The sequence below is a fragment of the Phoca vitulina genome, unplaced genomic scaffold (assembly GCF_004348235.1).
Source record: "Phoca vitulina isolate PV1807 unplaced genomic scaffold, GSC_HSeal_1.0 scaffold13, whole genome shotgun sequence".
NCBI lineage: Eukaryota > Metazoa > Chordata > Mammalia > Carnivora > Phocidae > Phoca > Phoca vitulina.
In genome coordinates, this window is record NW_022589716.1 from 25,517,882 (window position 1) to 25,538,889 (window position 21,008).

General features: G+C 39.3%; 1 protein-coding gene across 1 annotated transcript in view; it reads right to left on the reverse strand.

Annotated features, from left to right (window-relative positions):
- The window catches only part of FRMD4B (FERM domain containing 4B), a 325,272-nt gene that overhangs the window by 217,603 nt on the left and 86,661 nt on the right, over positions 1 to 21,008 (reverse strand). Inside the window, exon 2 of the mRNA XM_032411740.1 lies at positions 8,810 to 8,936. The gene's annotated coding sequence lies outside the window, so the exon portion shown is untranslated. The remainder of the gene's footprint in view (positions 1 to 8,809; positions 8,937 to 21,008) is intronic.

Below are 21,008 nucleotides of genomic sequence, written 5' to 3' on the forward strand. Positions count from 1 at the left end.
AGACAATGAAGAAATTTGGGCTGACTATAAAGTATCAGGGTGATATTTTAGCTATCAACTTTTTTTCATTTGGAAATCCTTGGAAATATTTCCTCTTCGTGTTTTTTACAGTTGTGGTAAAACATACATAGGATAAAACTTGCCCTTCTAGCCTTTTTAAGTATACAGTTCTGTGGCATTAAGTACGTTTATGTTGCTGGGCAATCATCACCACCATCCATCTCCAGAACATTTTCGTGTTTCGTTTCATGACACTCTGTATCCTCTAAGCAGTGACTCCTCATTCCCCCTTCCCTCCAGCCCCCTGGCAACCATCATTTTGCCTTCTGTCTCTATGAATTTTACAACTCTAGCAATCTCATGTAAACGGAATCATACAATATTTGTCGTATCGTGTCTGGTTTATTTCACTTAGCAGAAGCCTTCAAGGTTCTTCCATATTGTACCATGTGTCAGAATTTCATTCCTTTTTATTCCTGAATAATATTCCATTGTATGTATGTACCACATTTTGTTGACCAATTCACCAATGGATGTTTGGCTTGTTTCTACCAGTGGTTATTGTGAATAATGCTATCAACATTGGTGTACAAATATCTGTTCAAGAAGTCTCTGTTTACAATGCTTTTAGGTATACACCCAGGGGTAGAAATGCTGGATCATATGGTAATTCTAGTTTAATTTTTTGAGGAATCACCATACTGTTTTCCACAGGGGCTGCACCATTTTACATTTCCCCCACCAATTTCTGACCAGCCTCACCAACACTTATTAGAAATACATACATATATATATATACACACTATATATTCTATCTATCTATCTATCTATCTATCTATCTATCTATCTATCTATCTATCATCTATCTATCTATACACTAGCCATCCTAATGGATGTGAAATGGTATCTTATTGTGGGATTTGATTTGAATTTTCCTAATAATCAGTGATGTTGAATTATTTAACATTTTTAAATGGTTTTGAAGCAGAATTCCATAGGAAGGGCACATATTTTAATCCCTAGCATTCATTTGACATTTAGATTTTCCTGTATTCATATACATCTTTGATGATTTTAAAGTTATTTCTTGCTTTGAAGGGAAAAAAAGAACTCGTGTCTGTTTTCTATTTATTTTAATTTATTAATTATTATATTTTTCCTTAAATGTAATTTAACCAGACTGTTTTACCCAAAGTCTAGAAGTTACACATTTTCCAGGGGCCTAGAAAGATTATTCTAGAGCTAAAAAAACAAGCAAACTTACTGGCTTCTAAATATGAAAAGAAAACTACCCAATCTAAAGTAACCAATATTTAGGGGCGCCTGGGTGGCTCAGTCGCTAAGCATCTGCCTTTGGCTCAGGTCATGGTCCCAGGGTCCTGGGATCGAGCCCCACATCCGGCTCCCTGCTTGGCGGGAAGCCTGCTTCTCCCTCTCCCACTCCCCCTGCTTGTGTTCCCTCTCTCTCTGTGTGTCTCTCTCTGTCAAATAAATAAATAAAATCTTAAAAAAAAAAATAAAGTAACAAATATTTAAATTAATATCTACAAAAATTAACATATTGTCAAACTTTGTTAGTTGGTAAATTGTAGTTTATATTAAATTACATTATATTTTAAAATAATTAAAAAAATTTTTTTAATTCTATTTATTTGTCAGAGAGAGAGAGAGCACAAGCAGGGGGAGAGGCAGACAGAGGGAGAAGCAGACTCCCCACTGAGCAGGGAGCCCGATGCGGGACTTGATCTCAGGAGCCTGGGATCATGACCTGAGCTGAAGGCAGCCGCTTAACTGACTGAGCCACCCAGGCATTCCTAAAATAATTTTAAGTTACATTTTTCACTTGGCATGATTCATCAAGGATACAGGATGAGTCTTGAAGAATTACAGCCAATAATAAATAAACTAAATGAGTTTTGTGAAATAAATAATTTCAAAATCAGAATTAAAAAGTCTTTAAAAAGGGAATAGAGCAAAAAATTTTCTTTAATGTGGGATACGTGTGTATTTTAATATGCTTCATATCTTGAGTATCTAAATGTAAAAATTACTAGGGCTGACAAATACCTTTAAATGTCCCTCACTGTAATAACTCAAATTAAAACAAATTAAACACATTAAAAACCTCTGCCCTTCAGGGCGCCCGGGTGGCTCAGTTGGTTAAGCATCTGCCTTCAGGTCAGGTCATGATCTCAGGGTCCCTGAGCCATGAATCAGGCTCCCTGCTCAGTGGGCTCCCTCTGCCCCCACCCCTGCTCATGCTCTCTTTCTCAAATAAATAAAATCTTTAATAATAATAATAATAAATAAAAACCTCTTCCCTTCAAAAGACAACATTGAGAAAAAGAGAAAATAAGCTAGACACTGGGAGAAAGTATTTGCAAAGCATACATTTGAGAAAGGACTTGCATCCTGACTATATAAAGAACTCTCAAAATTCAATAAGAAAACAAAACACCCAATTTTTAAAAAGTGCACAAAAGATTGAATCAGACAGTTCACTGAGAAGATATACAGATGACAAGTTAGGACATGAAACGATATTTAACATCAGTTGTTTTTAGGGAAATGCAAGTTAAAACCACAACGAGTTGCTAGTACACACCTATTAGAATGAATAAAATGGAAAAAGACTGGTCATACCAAGTACTGACAAGAATGTGAAGGAACTGAACTCTCTTTCAGTGCAGGTGGGGATGTAAAATTGTACAACCACTTTAGAAAGCAGTTTGGCAATTTCTCAAAAAGTTAAACATACACCTATCATATGATCCATTCCACTCCTCCTACATATTTACCCAAGAGAAGTGAAAGCATATATCCACATAAAGATTTACACATGAATATTCATAGTAGCATTATTTGTAATAGTGAAAAACTAGAAACAACTCAAACGTCCACCAGTGGTGAATAAATAAACAAATGGAGGTTATTCGTATAATGGAATTCAACTCAACAATAAAAAGGAATGGAACATCCATAATACTACAGCATGGATGAATCTCAAAATAATTATGCTGAGTGAAAGATGCCAGACAAAACAATTTGTAGTGTAGGATTTCATTTATATAAAACTGTAGGAAATGCAAACTAATATACAGTGATAGAAACAAGATCAGTGGCTGCCTGGGGCAAGAGAGGGCTACGTAGGGTAGGAAGGGGGGATTACAAAGGTGCATGAGGAGACTTTTGGGAATGATGGATGTTTTCATTAACTTGATCATGGTGACGGCTTCATGAGTATAAACATATGTCAAAATTTATCAAACTGTCCACTTTATTTTTTTATTTTTTTGGCTTCTCAGCTCTAAGCTGCTGCTTTATCTTATTGCCAAAACAGTGCTGAACATGCAATAGAAAATAAGACACGGTTCTCAGATGATCTTCTTTCTTAACTATATTTGAAAATAGTTTGTCAGTTTCAACATTCTCCCTTCCCTCTCTTTGCCTTTTGTTTGTTTGTTTTTGTCTGTTTCAAATTTTTATTTGAATTCTAGTTAGTTAGCATATAGTGTAACATTGGTTTCAGGAGAAGAATTTAGTGATTCATCACTTATATATAACACCCAGTGCTCATCACAAGTGTCCTCCTTAATCCCCATCCCCCATCTAGCCCATCCCCCCCAGCCCCCCTCCAGCAACCCTGTTTGTTCTCTATAGTGAAGAGACTCCTATGGTTTCCCTCCCCCTCTCTTTTTTCCCCCTTCCCCCATGTTCATCTATTTTGTTTCTTAAATTCCACATACGAGTGCAATCATATGGTATCTGTCTTTCTCTGATTTATTTCGCTTAGCATAATACACTCTAGTTCCATCCACGTCATTGCAAATGGCAAGATTTCATTCTTTTTGACGGCTGAGTAATATTCCATTTTGTGTGTGTGTGTGTGTGTGTGTGTGTGTGTGTGTGTGTGTCTATACTTTTTTTTTGTTCTCTTGAGACATTAGTGACACACAGCTCTGTATAAGTTTAAGGCGTACAGCAGAGTGACTTGACATAAACATATTGTAAAAGTATTACCACAACAAATTTAGTTAACATCCCTCCCCTCATACAGTTACATTTTTTCTCAAATTTTGCACTTTATTTTTATTTATTTATTTTTTAAAGTAAACCCTACACTCAACCTGGGGCTCAAACTCATGACCCTGAGATCAAGAGTTGCATGCTCTATTGACTAAGCCACCAAGCACCCCTGAAATTTTACACTTTGAGTACGTGCAGTTTACTGCTGGTCAGTTATACCTTCAGGAAGCTATTAAAAAAAGCCCTTAGTTGTAACAATTAAACAATGCACAGGTATATAAAGAATCTCCTCTCATCTGACACCATGCATGAGATCATCTCCTTGAGGCCACCAACATGAATAGCCTGGGATGTGCATCCTTCCATACATTCTCTCTACTTATATAAACTTATGACCATGTGATAGGGTTTAAACATTTTGTAAAATGGGGAACCCAGTAAAATGCTATTTTTATGGAATTTTATAAGGGCTTTTAAAAATCTCTTGTTATGCATAAAAATTTCTAGGTATTCTCATATTGAGGCTCATTTTGTAAAGCCAACACACCTTAGATGCTTTACCAGCAAAGGGGATATAAAACTACAAATAGAAGCATCTTGCTTTGCAGGAAATTACTAGATAGAGGAGTCCATCTTCAATGAGGGAGGGATAAGACCAAATTCTTTTTATATCAAGAGCCTGTTTTCCACAAGATGTAATTTAATCTAGAAAAGGAAAACGATTTCGCGTTTTAAACTGTAATTAAATTTGCACTCCAGGTTAAACATTGCACAGAGATGTTCAATTGTAAACAGACCTTTCAAGATTGTTTTGGTTGCAAACTAGAAAACTGTACCTACTCCAGCGTTCTACCACAGGTCAGGATGACTTAAAGAAAACCCTTCAATTCAAAAAATTCAAAAAATGTTAAAATATATGCTTCCTGTGAAAAATACACAAGTATATAGGACAAAATTTTCTTCTCTCCTGCTCTGTCCCTCATTTCATCCTTTAGACAATAACCATCAACAATCTGCAGGTATCTTTCCGGACTATACAGTGCCCATGGGCACGCCTGTGTGTGTGCCCACTTTTATTTTTGGTTTGTTCATTTGCTTTTTCTTTCGTTTTAAAAAATTATGATAAAATAGATAGGACATAAATCTGCCATTTTCATCATTTTTAAGTGTGCAATTCATTGGCATTAATTACAGTCACAATGTTGTGCAACCATCACCACCATCTATCTCCAAAAATTTTTCAGCACCCCAAACAGTAGCCATTAATCACTAAACCCCCCATTCCTCCCTCATCCCAGCTCCTGATAATTTCTACTTGCTCTATGAATTTGCCTATTCCAGATAATTCATACAAGTTGAATTGTACAATGTTTGTCCTTTTGTGTCACTTAGCGTAATGTTTTCAAGGTTCACCCATGTTGTAGCATGTATCAGAACTTCATTCCTCTTTATGGCTGAAGAATATTCCACTGAAGACCAAATTTTGCTTATCCATCCATTCATCTGTTGGTGGAACACTTGGGTTGTGTTCCTGTGCTTTCAACAAACAGGACCAAAATATACATAATTTCGGCAGGATTTCCCCTTTCACTTAACACATTTCATGGGCCACATTGTTCTATTGGATGGAAATGCCATCACTTATTTACTACTCTTCTATTAATAGATATATAAACTGCTCCTGTATTTTTGCTATTAAAACAACGCTAGAGCGATTGCACTTGTACATACAGCATTTTGTATTCATACCAGTTTGTCTGGAAGATAAAGTTCTATTATCCGGCTAACGGAAATGTGCATTTAACATTTTGATACATACTGCCAAGTTAGCTTCCAAAAATACTGCCCCTACTGACAGGCTCATCAACAGTGACTATGAGAGCCTTTTTGTCCATGTCTTTCCCCCAAGGGGTATTTAGAATTTTTTCTGTCCTTGCCAGTCTGACAGGTGCGCTTGGTTATTTAAACAAGGTATACTATAGGGCGCCTGGGTGGCTCAGTTGGTTAAGTGACTGCCTTCGGCTCAGGTCATGATCCTGGAGTCCCAGGATCGAGTCCCGCATCGGGCTCCCTGCTCAGCGGGGAGTCTGCTTCTCCCTCTGACCCTCCCCCCTCTCATGTGCTCTCTCTCTCTCTCTCAAATAAATAAATAAAATCTTTAAAAAAAAAAAACAAAACAAGGTATACTATAATCGGGGCTGACATTCAGTAGCAATGCATATATGCCACTGCACTCGATATTAAAATCCTAAAATCTTCTCCATAGCAGTTGGCAAGTGATCACTGCCCTGAGCCCCAACCTTGCACCCCACGCACATCCACACAATGCAGCACCGGAAGGGTAAACACCCTGCCCAGCACTACGGGTCTACACCTGTTCAAGTTGGTCCTTATTTGTGTTGACCAGTTAGCGTTTAGAATCTCACTCCTGCCCCCATGAGGCTAATTTTTTGTGAGGCCCATTGATTATCTCCTTGCTCTAATTCTGAACCTCTAGTCCTGTAAAGCAATCGTCAGTCTCAATGACAAGACCTGTGCTCCTGAGATCAGGGACCCCCGTCTCTCTCATTCATTCTGTCACTCCCAGAATGGTTTCCAAGTACATCATCTACAACAGTTGCTGGACCAGGATCCCAGAATATTACCGTGAAAACACCGTCCTGGGCCTTGCAGATCTTAGAGACCAGTAAGGAAGGCAGGAAAAATAACTGAAGAACAAAATAAAGAAAATAATTCCCAGTAAGAATGAGTTGCCAATCCTTGCATCCTCTCTGCTACCTACTTTATTTTTTTTATTTTTTTATTTATTCATTTGAGAGTAAGTGAGAGCATGAGCAGGGGGTAGGGTCAGAGTGAGAAAGAGAAACAGACTCCCTACTGAGCAGGAAGCCTGATGTGGGACTCAGTCCCAGAACCCTGGGATCACGACCTGAGCCAAGGACAGACACTTAACCAACTAAGCCACCCACGTGCCCCTCTTTTCTACCTACTTTAAATAGCCAAGCTCATCGCCTATCAGATTGGCAAGGACAGAAAGAATTTTGAATGCTTCTTGTTGTGAGGATATGGACAAAAAGGCTCTCATAGTTACTGTTGACAAGAATGTCAGTAGGGGTGATATTTTGGGGAGATGATGTCACGGTTCCCACCCCTTTAGTAGACAGGTCTGAAACAGATGGAAAGGAACATGCAAAGGTGTCAGGTGCAGGGAGGGAGGGCACGCAGGCTGTGCTGGGTAATGGGCGCAAAGGCTCACGGGTGAGAGTGTGTGCAAAAGAGCTCATGTGATTTAGAGGGACAGGAAGAAGGTCTGAGTGAACCAGAATGCTAAGAGGGGTTGGGTAGAGTTAAGTGGCCAGGGCCGGATCATACCATGCCTTACAGATTACAGCCAAGAGTCTGAGATGACCTGATTTATAATTTAAGATCCTACATCACTTAAGTTTATATTCTGCAATTCTTCTCAAAGTATCTAAATGACTATGAGTTTTAGAGATGCACTGAGAGGTACTTTTATCCTTAACCTCACGGGTTCCTATGATAGCGGTCTGGACAGCCTAAAAGCCCAGGGTCAGACGTAGTCCCCTCCGCTTCCCCTACATCTTCCAGGCTCCTCCACATCTCTACTCCACAAAAAACAAACAACGCAAATTTCCATCCCTGGAGGAGACTCTACTTTGCACAATGATAAAACCAGCCACTAACTACTGAGCCCTTTTTATGGGCTCGCCATTCTTCCAAGTGCGTTGTATCTATTAACTCATTTCATCCACTCAACCTCATGTAGTCAAGAAAACTGAGGCAAAGGAAGATTAATCATTTTGACCACAGTCACAGAAGTGGTCAGTGGAAGAGCAAGAATCTTGAGTCGGTGTCCTTGACAGCTAGATGACAGTCCTCCCCAGCAGGCATGTGGACATTCAATCCAACTCTTTATTTCACCCACGGAAGCATTTGAGAGACTGCGTAAATGCTGTCCTGAACTGTTGTACGTTCTGCTGGTGTACAACTCATACTTCTGCACGTTACACATCAATATCCTTCAAATCACCTTTGTGTGTCAAATACAGACTTCTGAGATCAGCTAATGAAGAAACATCCTGAGATACCACATGGTGGGACTGCCTACATGCCTGGCAGTTTGGTTTCCATAGCATTGCCATAATGAAATATTTCATTTCCCCTATTATTATATTATAAAAAGCAGTGGAAAATGGGGCAAAAAACCCGTAAGTGTTAATATTAGAGGTATAAAGCACATCTTTACTACAACAAAGCTCAGGATTAAAATCATTGCATGCATGAAAATAATCAACCACTAGCTTGCTCAACTGCCTACTGGACTTGGCTGGTCAAGTGTTCAACTGTGAACAAAGAGATAGTAATTTTACAACTCAGTGTATAATATATTAGAAATATATTATAGGAAACGGGCCAATGGCACAGTATAGTTAGTAGAGTGTTTATTTTGGTTTTTGTTTGTTTTGCTGTCTGAGAAGAGAACCCCTTTATAAAAGGTAAGTCTATCATTCAACTTTTGGGTGTTTTGCTTTTATTTGAGAAAGGGAGCTAACTGCATGTACTAGTTTTCTTCTTCATTGCTGGAACATAAATATTTTGATGTTAGATCATATCATGCATCCTATCCTATTCTATCCTATCCTATCCTATCCTATCCTATCCCCATTTGACAAGTGAATGTACACTCACACACGGACATATAGAAACCTACCTTCCTGTTCTAACCCATCAGAGTTCAGCATTTACAGAGAAGTTCACTTACCTTTACTAGTAAGTATTCTCTTGACCTCCTTTTGTTTTCACTGTAATAATCTTCGGATTTGGTTTGCCATGCACAGATGTCATCTTTTTCTTTCACACATTCTTTCTTCCGGATTTCTCATCAAAACCTGTAACACAGAAAAGAGAGGTTCCTTAATTTCTGTATGTACACAGGAAAAAACGAGAGATCTCAAATCGGTGACACTTCTAATTTATTTCCAATTTTCCCTTGGCTGACTACAGTTTAATCACAGTTTCAGAAATTTACCTAATGAGATTTAAAATAGAGCTATCTCAAAATACAAATGAAATCGAGGCTGTTCTCAACAACTAGAGATCTGGTACTGATTTGGCCTCTTACATAATGCATTTCATTGAAGAGATGGTGTCGCTGTCTCTGGAGGGGAGATGCTGCAGGGCTAAAACTTATCCACAGTCAGTTGTAAAATCAGGGCTGTGAAAGTGGGAGAAATCGATAAAACCTCACCTCAGAATCCATGTTCCAGAATAACTGGAACCAGGATAGTGCTCCCCAATCTCATTTTTAATAGCTGTCAGTTGTGAAGAGAAGGAAATGCATGTCATGAATACTGATGAAATTTAGTGTGTGTGTTGCGTCATAAGATGCTCATTTAAATGTATTTGTCATTTTCCCTATAAAAGAAAGGGAAACAGCTATTCCTCAGAAGCTGTCCTGGGGTCAGGAAGTGTGCTTCTCCTTGTCAACTACGGGCCAAACTGTTTCACACACACCAGTGTGTAAAAACTGGACAAGATGAGGAAGCAGCCGGTGTGGCATTCACTGGTTTGCCATGTGGGTAAATAAAACTCAACTGTCTGACCAGCCCCACGGCACCTCCCCATTCCACCTGCCCCTCAGCTCGCCCTGGACAAGGACACAGGGGTGAAGTGGAATATGGCGGCAGGAAGCAGAAAGAACTAGGTACGATTTGTTCATCAGCACCTTGACCCCCGTCTCCTTACTGATGCCATATGGCCCATCCATATTTTCTAACAGGAGCTCCACCACCAGGACAGCATGGTATAGGTTGGGAATTTCCTGCAGGCAGTATTTTCAGTATCCTTTTAGGACAAAAATAGATTTGTTTCCCTTGCCAAAGGAGACATCTAGAAAAATGTTTCTATTGCTGCTGTCAAAGAGATTACTGCCTATGTTTTCTTCCAAGAATTTTATGGTTTCAGGTCTCACATTTAGCCTTTAGTCTGTTTTATTGTTGTGTCTGGTGGAATGTGGTCCAGTTTCATTCTTTTGCATGTAGCTGCCTATTTTCCCAACACCATTTGTTGGAGAGATGGTCTTTTTCCTACTGGAAAGATTCTTGCCTCCTCTGTCATAGATTAATTGACCATATAATCATGGGTTTATTTCTGGGCTCTCTATTCTGTTCCGTAGATCTATATATCTACTTTTGTGCCAGTACCATACTGTTTTGATTACTAGAGCTTTGTAGTATATCTTGACATATGGGATTGCGATAGCTCCCATTTTGTTGTTCTTTTTCAAGATTGCTCTAAAAGCCTCATTTTAACTTAATCACCTCTTCAATGGCTTTATCTCCAAATATAGTGACATTCTGAAATATTAGGGGGTCAGAGCTTCACCATATGAATTGTAGAACACAATTTAGCCCGGACCACCCACTAAGTAACTACTTCTGGTGCCAAAACAATGCAAACCCAGGTACACGAAAAGTGACAAAGCTGTTACACGCCATCAACTTTCAGTGTCACTCAAAAGATTTAAAACCCTCTAGTATTTGAATTCAGGCATCTAAGGGTCTACTACAGTTTTACATTTAAAAAAATAAAGGAGGGAAAAGTCATGATGCAACAAACTTCGGTCACGATGGTCTAAACCAGGGGTCAGAAAATGATTGCCTGTGAGTTAAATCCAGCCTGCTGCCTGTTTCTGCAAGCACAGTTTTTTGGCACACAGCCACATCTAGTCATTTAAAGACTGTCTATGGTTGTTCTGGAGCTATGGTTGCAAGGTTGAAGAGCTGCGCCAGAGACACAAGGCCGAAAGTATTTACTACCTGGCCCTTCACAGAGAGAGCTCGCTAACTCCTGCTTTAAACTACGTTGAAAAGAGCTGAGATGCCCTTCAACAGATGAATGGATAAAGAAGATGTGGTCCATATATACAATGGAATATTACTAAGCCATCAGAAAGGATGAATACCCAACTTTTACATCAACACGGATGGGACTGGAGGAGATTATGCTAAGTGAAATAAGTCAAGCAGAGAAAGTCAATTATCATATGGTTTCACTTATTTGTGGAACATAAGGAATAGCATGGAGGACATTAGGAGAAGGAAGGCAAAAATGAAGGGGGGGAAATCGGAGGGGGAGACGAACCATGAGAGACTATGGACTCTGAGAAACAAACAGGGTTTTAGAGGGGAGGGGGGAGGAGGGATTGGTTAGCCCGGTGATGGGTATTGAGGAGGGCACGTACTGCATGGAGCACTGGGTGTTATACGAAAACAATGGATCGTGGATCACCACATCAAAAACTAATGACGTATTGTATGGTGACTAACGTAACATAATAAAATTAAAAAAATAAATAAACTACGTTGGTTGGGTGTCTTTATTGTAGGACTTTGCAGGGTCTGGAAAATATACATTTCAAACTTCAAGGGGAGGACATACAATAAAATTGCATCTTACATAGGAAATGATTTCTAAAGTCAGCTCAAATTGAACACTGTGTATGGTCACAATTAACACTGGGGATCCCTTAAGGAAAGTGCCGCACCATTGAGTCTACCATTGCACATCATCATCAATATGGCCAGTTTTTTCCTCCAAAGTTGCAACAGATAAAATTGTTTTAGAGCACCACATGAAAGAGTTGGCTTTTTTTTTTTTTTAAATGGGCCACTTGTATACAAAGATGCTTATCTTTAAATAATAGAACCATTCTCAGCATGATGAGATACTTGAAAGAACTAATAGCTACCAAGGAATGGGGATTCAAGATACCAACTCACACCTACATCTTGAATTTGCTGATATGTACTTGATCTGACTTTGCTGAAGGTTGTTGGGTTGGATTTTTTTTTTTTTTCTCATTGTTTCTCAGTTTAAACTCTCGCATCTCATGTCCCCCAAGCCCCCAATACCAGAAGTTGTAATAGGTCCTGTGTTCCACGGAACACATTTAGGAAAATGCAAAAATACTCAAACCATGGGTATCATGGATCAATCAATTAGACAGAAGACATGTATGATGCTTTCTTAACACTAATTATGAGAAGTGTAGGACAAAGCCACAATAAGACACCACTTCATATCCATTAGGTGGGCTATTTCCAAAATGAAAAAATAACAAGTGTTGGTGAAAATGTGGAAAAGTTAGAACCCCTGCGCATTGCGAACAGGAGTGTAAAATGGTACAGCCGTTATGGGAAGTTCTGGCTAGGAAGTTCCTTAAAAAATGAAACATAGAATTACCATAAGATCCAGGAATTCCACTTCTGGGTATATACCCCAAGGAATTGAAAGCACAAACTCGAATGGACAGTTGTACACCTGTTCATAGCTGCATTATGTTATATTGTTCACAGTAGCCCAAAGACAGAACTAACCCAAGTGTCCACTGACAGATAAGTGAATAAACAAAATGTGGTGTACACGTGCACCAGCACAGTATTCGTTTTTAAAGAGAATGGAATCCTGATGCATGGTACATTGTGGGTGAATCTCAGAAACACTATGGTAAGTGGAATAAGCCAGATGCAAAAGGACAAATATTATATGATGCCGCTTGTATGGGGGTGCTTAGAGTAGTCAAATTCATAGAGATAGAGAGTAGAATAGAGGTTATCAGAGGACAAGGGGACTGAGGAATGGAAGTTATTGTTTAATGGGCACAGAGTTTCAATTTGGAATGATGAAAAAGTTCTGGAGATAGATGGTGATGATGGTTGGAAAACACTGTGAATATACTTACTGCTGCTGAATTGCACATTTAAAAATAGTTAGAATGGGGGGGGGCGGCGCCTGGGTAGCTCGGTCAGTTGGGTGCCTGACTCTTGGTTTTGGCTCAGGTCATGATCTTGGGGTTGTGGGATCCAGCCCTGTGTCTGGCTCTTCACTCAGAGTGGAGTCTGCTTGAGATTCTCTCTCCTCTCCCTCTGCCTCTCCCTATGCTCACGTGAGCTCTCCCTAAAATAAAATAAATAAAATCTTAAAAAATAAAATAAAAATAGTTAGAATGGTAAATTTGACTTTATGTATATTTTACCACAGTAAAAGAAATGCTCAGGAAAAAAATTAAAAGAAGGGTAGGAGCAGAATTGCAGGGATGGGGATGGAGAGGGCCTAAATTGTTTATACAGAATGTCTCATTCTGCTTAAAAATATGAGCAGCTGACAAATCCTTGGCTTGCTTAGGTGACAATATCATAGCGTGGAAGACAGAGGAAGCAACAAAGGGAAGTGTTATTCCAGGAAGAACTTTTGGGCGATAGAGAAATGAAGCAGAAAAGTGGTCACATCCCCTTGGAGTTCAAAGCGGTATTGGCAGGGATGCTGGGGTCCTCACTCAGCTCCTCCAGGGCCTGATTGCACATCCAGCTCAGCCTCACTGCCCCCACCCCCATGCTCACCCCCTTGCTCACCTTTCCACTCACCCCATCCACTGTGCACTCAGCAGCCTGAGTGAGGGCGAAAATACAGCATCATGCAGAGGATAATGCGACAAACTCCTGTCCACGTGCCCATTACCGAAAATGAACTAATGTTGTTCTTCACGTTCATCTACTCTTTTAAGAAATAGAACCACACAGAATTTAAACCCCCCCAGTTCACGCATGCGTATGCCTGTGTGTGTTTGTGTTACGTGTATCCAAAACAATATACCCTACAGTCTTGTGGTTTTTACACTTTTTATAAATTGTATCATGCTGTATGTTACACTGTAGTCAACACTGTTTTTGAGATATTTTCACTTTGCTCCATACAGATCAGATCTAGGTCATTAATTCTTGTATAGTGCTCTATCATACAACCATATCATAGTTTCATTTTCCTTTCCTGGACTGATGGCTATTTGGACGACGTCCAGTTTTTGGTCCTAACAAAGGATGTTCCAGTGCACACCCTTCATGGTCCTCCTTCGGGTCCCAGATCTCTCCGTTCAGTGACAGAGGCTGTCCCGGCACATTCATATTGTGGCAGCACTATGTACCTGCAGGACGTTCTCCTGCTAAGTGCAACTCTCTTGGGGGCATTTGGAAATGGGGGAGAGTTCTTTTGTGAGTTGGGGGTGGAGTAGGGCTGAGATGCTAAATTTTCTACTGGTGCATGAAAGTCCTGAGTGACAAAGACTTGTCCCTCACACAATGCCAAGAGCCCCTCCTTGGAGAAACACTGTTGATTGCTTACGGTCTGCAATAGAATCTGTTGTAGAATATGTGGATTTTCAAGTCTAACTAGGGAATGACAACTTACTCTCCCAAGTGCCTGTTTATCTCAACTCCTTGCCAAGTTTGACTTGTCCAACTCAACCTTTTGAATTTCTGCTACTCCGATAGGCATAAAATGCTATCCTGGGATTTTAAACATTTAAACAATTAAGAAATTAAGCATTTCTTGCCTTCATCAGGGATGTGGAAAGCCTTTTCACATTTTCATTGCTCATTCATGTCTCCCCCTCAGGAAAGTGCCTGTGAGTAAGTAGCCATTTTTCTACTAGGTAGTTTGAGTTTTCCTTACCAATTTATAGAAGTTTGCTAGAGAGTCTAGAAATGTAGCTTTTGTTTGTTACATCAGGTTGCAAATATCTTCTATTGGCTTGTCAACTGCCATTTCATTTTATGATGTTATTTGCAGAAGTTGTACATTTTGATACCGTGAAATCCATCAAGCTCATTATTCTTGAGTGTGATTTTTCTGTCTCTAGCTTATAAAATCTACTTTATCCTAAGGGTACAAAGATACCTTATTTTTTCCCTCACTAAAGGTTTTGAATTTTTACATTCTATATTTAGGTTTTCAATTTATCTCAATTTATTTTTGTACAAAGTGTAAATTAGGAAGCTTCTGATAACTCTGATACTTCTGATACTCATTTACCTCTGATAGTCTATGTTTTCCACTCTGAATTTCAACGCCTCCTGTGTCATATAGAAGGGTCCGTATACGTTCAGTCCATCACTGGGCTCTCTATTCTGTCCCACTGATCTATTTCTTAATCCCCCTTCACTAATAACACAGTGTCTTAATTACTATGGCTTTACAAGAAATTTTGACAATTAGGGGAAACCCTCATTCCTTTTTCTTCTTTTGCAAACCTCTCTTATTAAATTCTTGAATTTTTACATTTCCATTCAATTTTAGAATGCTGTTGGGATTTTGTTTAGAATTGCAATGAATTTAGAAATCCTTTTTTGATAAAAATCAGCATTTTATAATACTGATCTTCCCTTTCCATGTATATGGTAGATCTGACCATTTCTTTAGTTCTTCTTTTGTGGTTTCCAATGACTTTTTCTCCTGAAGGAGTTGCACATTTTTTTAAAACTTGACTCTAGTTTCTATGTAGTTTTGAGTGCTGAAGTGATTTTTTTCTAAAAACCCAAATCTGAAGATATCAACTATCCCTCCTTGAATGTAGGTCTCCTGAGGCTTTCTATTACACTTAAAATAGAATCCAAGCTACTTACTGTGGCATGATTACAGTATGTGGCTTAGCCCTGTCTTCCTCTTCAACTGTATCTTGAATCTCATGTTAGTCATTAAGCTTTAGCCATGCCGGTTTTCTTTATACACCCTAAACACATCAAGCTGACTCCACCTCAGGACCCTGCCCTTGCAGCTTCCTTTTAATGCAAACTTGTTCCCCAGATATGGTTTCTTCTTGCCACTAAGGTCTCAGGTCAGACGTCATCTCTCACACCGTCCCTTCCCACCAGAGAATGGCCCTTCAATCATTCATAATGGCATAGCTCCTTCATTTCTTCACAGCACTTGTCACCATTGGAAATTAACTTGTTAAACTCTATTGGTGTTTCCCCATTATAGACCATAAGCTCTACACAAACAGGGACCCTGCTGTCTTGTTCTCTCCTGTGTCCTTAGCACCTCAAACAGTGCCTGGCAGACACAAGGTATTCAATGAATAGGTGTTGAATAAATGAGTGAGCGAATAAATGAACTAACTTGGATCTCACCTCATCCCCTGGTTGATCCTTCTATGTTCTCTTGTATCAACAAAGAGTGTTCCCTTTCTCCCACTGGCCATACACGTCACTCAAGCAAATAAATAATATTCTGTAGACATTTCTAGTCTCCCAAAGAAATAGCTTGACTGCAGGAATACTTATAAAAAGGAATTCCAAAGGATTTGTGTTCTGCAAATCCAGGTTTCTAAGTTATATAGAACAGTGGAGGCCCCATTCTCTCATTCACCCTATTTCTACTCCCAGAGAAAACCATTGACAATTTGTGTGGAGTCACCAACTTTTTACACATTTACTTAGTATCTCTCTCTCTCTCTACCTACCTACCTATCTATATTATCTATTTATCACAGGTTAGAGAATTTGAATGATTCTTTTTTTTCTTTTATTCTTTTATTCTTATTGACAAACTATTATTTTTCAATGGATGCATGAATTTGTTAAGAAAGCTATACTGAACTGATTAATCATTGAACATTATATCAAAAACCAATGATGTACTATACCTTGGCTAATTGAATTTAAATAAATAAAAAAGAAAGTTAAAAATAGAACTACCTTACGATCCTGCAATTGCACTACTAGGTATTTACCCAAAGGATACAAAAATATAGATTCAATGGGACACATGCACCTCAATGTTTATAGCAGCATTATCAACAATAGCCAAACTATGAATGAAGAGAGCTCAAATGTCCATCGACTGATGAATGAATAAAGAAGATGTGGTTTATATATACAATAGAATATTATTCAGCCATGGAAAAGAATGAAATCTTGCCATTTGCAATGACATGGATGGAGCTAGAGTGTATTATGCTAAGTGAAATAAGTCAGAGAAAGACAAATACCGTATGATCTCACTCATGTAAATTTAAGAAAGAAAATAGATGAACATGTGGGAAGGGGGAAAAGAAAAAAAGGAGAGAGGGAAACAAGCCATAAGACACTCTTAACGATAGAGAACAAACTGACGGTTGATGTAGGGAGGTGGGGGTGGGAGTGATGGGTATTAAGGAGGGCACTTGTTATGATGAGCACTGGGTGTTGTATGTAAAGGATGAATCACTGAATTCTACTCCAAAAACTAATATTGCACTGTATGTTCACTGAAGTTTAAATTAAAAAAAAAAAAGAAAAGAAAAGGAAAAAGAAAAAAGAAAGATTCCTGCTCCCACCTCTAGAGTTGATTTCACAAACCAGGGGTGGGCCCCAGAAATCTTCATTTTCTTTTTTTTTTTTTTTTTTTTTTTTTTTAAAGATTTTATTTATTTGACAGAGAGAGACACAGTGAGAGAGGAACACAAGCAGGGGGAGTGGGAGAGGGAGAAGCAGGCTTCCCGCGGAGCAGGGAGCCCGATGCGGGGCTCGATCCCAGGACCCTGGGATCATGACCTGAGCCGAAGGCAGACGCCTAACGACTGAGCCACCCAGGCGCCCCAGAAATCTTCATTTTCAACAAGGACTCTCGATGACTCTGATGCAGGTTGCCCAAAAACCACTCTTTGGGAAATGCTCATCCAAGTCAAGGCAATTTAACACCATCCTTATTTAAGACCATGTCTCCTCTTGAACACCAGGGGGCAGAGGGAGCCACATGCATGCCCAGCATTAAGATGTCCCATCCCCTTTGTTCAAAAAGAGGGTGTAGCAGATTCTGCGTCTCCATCAGGTCCCCAAGAATCTAATTGCTTATGAAGCCACATAAACCATCAGGGAAACAGCTCAAAACTGGCCCCGAGGAAACGTGAGCTCTCCACTCCACACTGCCCTGCACCTCAGTTTCTTCACATGCAAAATGAGAAGTTGGATCTGATCATTCAACAAGCCCCTTCCCACACTAGCATTTTATGAGAAACTTCAACATCTCATGGATTTCTTTGGGCTATGGCTGATTTTTTTTTTTCCCTGTACCTTCCAAACTGTCTAGGATGGGCTTGTATTATTTTTATAATGCAAAAGAATCCTAAATATTTTAAAAGATTTTTCTCGTTCCTCCAGCAGGATTTTCACAAGCTGAAATGTTTCTGTTTCGGTGCTCATGTTCACTACTCTCCATGAATACAAAGAAACAACAAAAATCTCAATGTACCTAGGTCAGGGCAATTTAATGCCATCCTTGCTTGTTTGAAACAAATTTAAAATTTGCTTAAATAGGCAAAATTGAATCTGTGACTCTATACAAGATGATAAACATGGGAATTAAACAGCCCAAAGATTCAGTCTTAGCCCAAATCTCATACCACATGGAGAAATGAGCAATACTTGAATATTTAATATTACCCTGTAATTTTTTTTTTACACTTCGGAGCTTCAAAATGTCTGACAAAGTAATCCCCAAGCCATACTTAACAAAAGGAGGCAAGCTTCCAAGAAGTCTTCCAGAGCAAAAGTAAACCCCTCAAAGCATGTCCCCTGCCGTGAGTGTGTTGGGCACAGTGACATATGGAAAATAAACAATAGCAGCCAGAAAGAGTTTGGCTATTGCCCTGAACTGATGTCTGTGGAAAATGGCTTTAGGAAAAGAAGGTTGTGATTAGGAAATCATGACATTTCCAGCACCCACGTATTAGCATGTCTAGACAATCACAGAAGAGAGACGACAGGGTCTTTACAACTGGAGTTCCCCTCACAGGATATTTACAAATACTTAACTGCTATTCCAACCTTCAGAGTAATTTGGTCACTGTCCTACTGGTGGACCAAGGATGCAGACACCCAAACCTATCACTGCAGGTGGTCTCCTAAGAAAGACTTCCATCAGCTCGTTGTTGCTCAGGCCATAAAACGATGTATTCTTCCCATCCTCCCCACCCCCGCCAAAACTTCCCATTCCTCAAACCCCGGCAGCACTACTTCTAGGACACGTCACTCTATTTGTTCGTACCTCTTTATTTCCAATGCCACCAGTCCACTCTAAGCCTGATCATCTTTCCCTTAGCCTATTTCAACAGCCTTCTTATTAATTTCCCCACTTGACCCGAGACAATCTCTTCTTCACGTAGTGGCCATATTTACATATCAGATAATTTCTTTCCCCTGCTTTAAACTCTTCAGGGTCTTCTCATTTTCTTTTTTTCTTTTTTTTTTTTTAAGATTTTATTTTTTTTATTTTCTTCTCATTTTCATGGAATAAAACTTCAACTCTACCCCCTCTCCACCTCTGAAGCCTCATTTCATGATGGTCTTCCTTTCACTCTTGATACTTCCCACATTGGTTTCCTTTTCCTTCCTTACTTTGCCAAGCCCATTCTCGCTTGCTGTCCCCACTGCCCAGATCACTGTTTCTCTAGATTTAGTCACATAGCTGGTTCCATCTCGTCATCCTAACTCAACATGCATGATGTTCCCTGACCACTAGAGCCTAAATAATATCAACCCACTTTTGTGTTATTCTCTACCTCTGTTTATTTCCTGTATGATCCTGAAATTACATTGTTTACTTGATTGCTACTCATCCCTCCACTAGAATGTAAGCTCCCTAAGGAGGGAGAACTTGCTTGTCCCATTCACTGCTAAATCCCCAGAGCCCAGGACAATGCACATAGTACTCTGACTTTTTGTCAAATGAATGCCTGTGTTGTTTTAGATTAAATCAGGACCCAACTTTTCAGTGCTCCCCGTCCCTTCAGAATCAAAACTCAATTTCTGGCCCAGGATACAAGTTGTTAATTTACAGAAGAGACATATGCCTCTCTATGAATATCTGCATTGTTACTCTACAACTAGGCTAGATTCTCCGACACAGAGCTCATTGCTCTGAAAGCAGAGGATTCTTTGGAGATGTCAAATGAAATTCAAACCTCATTGACAAGCTCAGATGATCTGTACAGTGTGTCTTGACTTGGAGGAACGATTGTGTAGGTTGTCACTGCTGGAAGTGAAGGGCTTAGTCTGAGTGGGTTGATCTGTACGTCACATGGACTGAGGCAGGTAGGTATTTTTAAAACACTAAGGAAATTTGCTAGGATATTCTGTGCTCTTAGCCAGGCATTCAACAGGGGGAAGTTCATTTTGGGTCCAGATAAGAGGCTCAACTAATTTTAAATGTGCCCAAATCAAGGTAATTTCATTCTGACTTACAGAGTGAACCATATAATGGTAGTGACAGTCAATTTTCTGCACAGTATCATGATTTATAAATCATTTTTACAAATTCATCCTCTCTTTTGTTTCTTAGGGAAGTTCCGAAGGTTGGCCAAATGTAGTTACTATACCTATTTTAATATTATGTATATGAGACTCATAATCTAACAATGGGTAAATATTGAACATCGATTTGGAATCCAGATCTTGGAAGATCAGTTTCTAGAGTACTAATGAACCAACAAAAGATATTGCAAAAGGCATTTTAAAAATCAACTTTGTTGGGCACCTGGGTGGCTCAGTCGTTAGGCGTCTGCCTTCGGCTCAGGTCATGATCCCAGGGTCCTGGGATCGAGCCCCACATCGGGCTCCCTGCTCAGCGGGAAGCCTGCTTCTCCTTCTCCCACTTCCTCTGCTTGTGTTCCCTCTTTCACTGTGTCTCTCTCTGTCAAATAAATAAATAAAATCTTTAAAAAAAAAAAAAAAAAATCAACTTTGTTGAGGTATAATTTGCATGCAATAAACTACTCCCACTTCAAGTGTTCAGTTCATCAGATGTTGACATAGACACTTTTATACCTATCACCACAATCAAGATATAGAACATTTCTATCCCCTGAAATGTTCCTTCATGTTCCTTCATGTTCCTATGTACTATATCCTCCCTCTTACTTCCCACCTTTGCCCCAGGTAACCACTGTTCTGCTTTCTGTCATTATATATTAGTGTGCTTTTTCTAGAATTTCATAGGAATTGAATCATGTAGTCTGAACTTTTTTGTGTGTCTGGCTCCTTCTGCTCAGCATAATATCTTTGAGAAACACCCACGTTGTTACACATATTAGTAGTTTGCTCTTTTTAAAATTGTTTTGTTTTATTTTGAAGTATTCTATTGTATGG